Source organism: Lactuca virosa, chromosome 1 (assembly GCF_052849685.1).
Source record: "Lactuca virosa cultivar CGN04683 chromosome 1, Lactuca_virosa_CGN04683_v6, whole genome shotgun sequence".
Lineage (NCBI taxonomy): Eukaryota > Viridiplantae > Streptophyta > Magnoliopsida > Asterales > Asteraceae > Lactuca > Lactuca virosa.
In genome coordinates this window covers 192,448,003-192,452,262 of record NC_136426.1, presented here as the reverse complement: position 1 = coordinate 192,452,262, position 4,260 = coordinate 192,448,003, and the positions used below count along the sequence as shown (strand labels likewise).

The 4,260-nt window shown below is 32.6% G+C and overlaps 1 long non-coding RNA gene across 4 annotated transcripts; it reads right to left on the bottom strand.

Moving 5' to 3' along the window:
- Positions 1 to 718: 718 nt before the first annotated feature.
- LOC145107960 (uncharacterized) lies at positions 719 to 2,810 on the bottom strand. Of its 4 annotated transcripts, none has more exons than XR_013708047.1 (4): positions 2,519 to 2,810; positions 1,375 to 1,721; positions 1,208 to 1,270; positions 719 to 1,012 (listed from the first exon to the last, which is right to left on the bottom strand). It is a non-coding gene; the product is annotated as an uncharacterized LOC145107960 (long non-coding RNA). The 4 variants fall into 4 exon arrangements; XR_013708046.1 differs by having other exon boundaries at positions 1,507 to 1,721; positions 2,519 to 2,809; XR_013708045.1 differs by having other exon boundaries at positions 1,208 to 1,721.
- Positions 2,811 to 4,260: the final 1,450 nt, after the last annotated feature.

Here is a 4,260-nt window from a genome sequence, read left to right as displayed (position 1 = left end):
CATTTGATGATTGAATAAAAGGAGATTTATTTATAAGTAAACTTACTATCTTGTGTTAATTATTTACTCTTGTTTCACTTTTGCATGTTTTGACTTCCGGAATAATAAGATTATTCGAACTATCCATAGTTGATCATACTTTGGAAGTAGGTTATGAGGTTTGACTGTCATGAATCGGCTTGTAGATTATCTAAAGTGTTAGACATAGCAAAAGTTTGCTACAACGTTTATGAGTGCTCTTGAAATAAGATTTGAGTATTGGTTTAAACTCACGCTCACATGAATCACTTCATGGAATTTATCACGAGTGATTGTGATACGATAATATCATATAGTCTTCAAACCAACACTACAAATAAAATGACATTTAGTGGCATAGAAAATGTGTCACTAAAAACAGAAAAAAAATGCCACTAAAGGCACCTTGGGAAATCAACAGCACAAAAAAAAGTGTCACTAAAAACGTTGCCACTAAATACCTTTAGTGGTACTTTTTGATTGTTTCGTTGCAGCCTTATGTGTTTTAGTGGCACTTTTTACTTTGACACTACCGCACTTGTAGGTTTTAGTGGCATAATTTTTATGCCACTATTTAACTGATAAAATAAATATTATTTTCATGTTTTTTTTAACACAAATAAAAATTATAAATCAAGGCCATTTTTTTAAAATTTAAATGGAATATAAAATAATATTAATAATAAGACAATTAAGATAATAAATAGAAAACACAAATATCATTAATTCAATTCAAATTTGTCTAACAACAATATTCAAACTTGTGCTAATGCTCAAAACATAATAATATCAAACTAAATATATGTTGGGGATTAACACAAAACTTGATCGACCACGAACATTCTATAATTTCTCATCTTGAGTTTTTCTTCTTTAGACAATATCACACTAAATATTTGTTGCGGAAAAGACAAAACTTGATCTACCACAAACTTTCTATAATTGCTCATCTTGAGTTTCTCTTCTTTAGACAATGACACAAACACCATCGGTCCTACAATGTCAAAACACATGAAGGTATAAGTAAGAAGAACAATGTACTTTTGGTATTCTCTAAAACAAATTTTCAAAATAAATAAAATATCAAAAAACTTAGCAAATTCATTTGCTAGTTATTAGGAATTTACAAACAATATTTAAATAAAAGTGTATTGATATCAAAATATGTACATGCTAACATTCTTCATACCTCCACGTAAACCACCATAGATAAATATTATATCACACTACACTCCTGCTGTAGTATCAAGAACTATACATAGGAAAATGAGTAGTGAGAAAAAAGTGAAGCTCATAGATCAAAAACTACATCCCTAACTAGGGTTGTAAATGATTTGATTTCAGTACAATAACTACCATTTAACTCTAGTCTATGATTCATGTCCCCTGCTACCTTGTTTAAAATAAATAATAAATCAAAAACTCAATTTCAATATCAATGGAATTGGTTCCTGGTGATGAGTTTAATTATAAGAGGCACTAACATACCTCCATTAGATAAGTAGATGCACCAATCGAGGTCTTTTACAGCCTCTTATCATCTAATTCACCATAATTTTAATTATGATGATCTGAAAAGGCATTGTGGTTCATTTGTGCTGGGAATTGTAAATTCCATGGATGGTTATGGATCAGGTTGCCAAAAAAGTTCACAACGGTACCTTGTGTTCGTACTTTTCATTAGGCCGCTTCCTTTAAGATGGCTGAAGAAAAAATAACAAAAATGTTAATCACATATTCACATGTAAGAAAATTATACATAGTTGTCATATACAAAAGTAATACTTACAAAATTCAATAGAACTAAGGAGTTCAAAACACTCAAAATGGCCATAACATATAAAATTCAATACTAGGTTGAAATAAGAAAATAAGAAAAAAAATTTAAAAAAGAAAACCTTACCGAGGTATGGTGACAACTCATGTCAAAGTATTGTGTATGGTCTATTGAGATTTTAGAGGAATAATACATAATTATCAAACATTATTTATTACATTAGCCATATAAGTGGTTTGATTCAGATATTGAAAACATTTTGCAACATCAATTGCCGAAATGTACCCTAAAATACATTTGCTACTACTAAATTGGGTTAAAGGGTGCATACAGATTCTATGCAAACACGGTTGAAAAAATACATAGAATAAATTAATATTCTAACAAAACGAGTGAGAATTCGAATGATTCAAAACATAATACCTTAACTTATGTGAATAGTAGCTTAGTTGCAGATTAGGGAAGACGGCAAAAAAATCCTAACTTGTACGGGCAGTGATGAATAAAGAGTGTGCATCATAGTGGGAGTTGATTATTTGGGGTTTAAGAGTCAATGGGTTTGGAATTAGATCGACATTGACAAAAGCTCACATATGGGAGAAATTTTGGGGAGCAGCTTTTTTCAATGGCGGATTTATAGTATGAGCTTCGCTGGGAGTTTAATTAAGCAAGTTTACTTAAGCGTATCAATTTTCACATCAAATTCAAGGTCAGATGCCAAACCTTATCACAATTATCGAACCCTAGTATGAACCCTAGAGTCAAATCTTGATTTGTTTCTGATTTTGAAGTTGCGTTCGTGTCAAGAGTCACGTCGTACTTGAGCCGAAGATGCCTGGGTAGAAGACGACATCAAGTAGTGGAACCAGGCAGTGGTGGCGAGTTGCGAAGGCTGAGCGGCGATGATTTTTTGGAGGCTATATCATCAGGTCATAGTCTGCCTGGGAGCGTGGGAGGTAATTAGAAGGGTGCCGGTGAAATTGAAAATTTTGGAGTCTCTTAGAGCGTGTTTGGATTCCTTTTTCAAAAAAAGTTTGAAAAGGTGTTTGGTAAATTTAAAAGAACTTTTAAAATGACTTTTTGGCAAGAAAAAAGAGAAAGGGTTTTAAAAGCTAGGATTTGTGACTTTTGGTTTTTTGGTATTTTCTTCGTCAAAAGTTAACCCAAACACATTTTAAAATCATCTTTTGGAAAAAGCTACAAGTCAAAAAGTTCTTTTGTTGAAAAAGACCTTTTAGCCTACAAAGCAATCCCAAACACCCCTTTAATCTCTTATCTATTTAGAAATCTCAAAAGAGGGGAGAATTTTTCAATAGGAGGGAAACAAAGTGCAGGCGGGGGCTTTGTAATTTTTGGAGAAAACATTTTCCCGCTGGCATGATTCTCTAATTTTGCCACTAAAAGTGTACTATAATGGCACATAAGAAATATGTCACTAAAAAATTGTGCCACTAAATGTCATTTAGTTTGTAGTGAAAGATATATAAGTTGTTGACTACGAGTTGGTTGTGCATTGATGGTATGAAAACGCATTAGTAACTTGATTTTATAAAATGTATCGTTGTGCATGATTTAACGAGTAGTTAGTACAAGCATATAAGTCGAAGTTTATATGTTTCTTCTGTCCTAAGAGGATTAAAAGCGGTATCTTGGGCCCCTCAATGATTTGGTTTTGGCTTATGTGTCGGATCCTGTCAGGACTCAATTGATGTGTTCAATTAAGTTCTATGTCAAACAAATCGGAAATCGAGAAACAAACTGCAGGACAATAAGTGTCACACCCCCAAACCAGAACGACGGAATCGTTCGAGGGCGGATCACTTCATGTAGTATCGTAACAGTTGAATACATAGTAAAGAAAGTAAACCAACCATCATATATATAATTTAAAAGTTACATTGTTGAATGATACTTATTTCAAAACAAATTACAATATGATGACAAAATGAGTTTTAAACTGACGCCTTAGCGTCACTTCTCCAAAAGCTGAAGTTTGCCTGTATTACTGAATCCCTGAGAAATACAAGTAGATTTGAAAGAGTAGATCAGCGTTTAAGCTGGTGAGTTCATAAGTATTTAATGTTAATGTTTGTATAAATCTGAATGAAATTGTTTGTAGATGTTTGAAAACTCCTAGAAAATCCCATATTTCCTACTAGTATAAAAGTAGTCTTCTACCAAGACCCGACTGATTTGAATGTTTTCTTTTAGAAATCCAATGTTTTTCCATAAATATGTGGTAGTTTAAAAGTTCCAAAACTGAAATGCAAAAGTGTTTTTCATGCCTAGAATAGTAGATTTATGTATGTATAAAATCACTAAGGCATTTGATAACCCCGTAAATCAACGTGTTTTTAATACTCCATGTGAGTTTTATAACCATGCTATTGACTCAGACTGCCCGTAACAACGTTCTTCAGGCGTTGGAATGTTATGACGATTGTCACCCCAGACTTGCCAGTCTA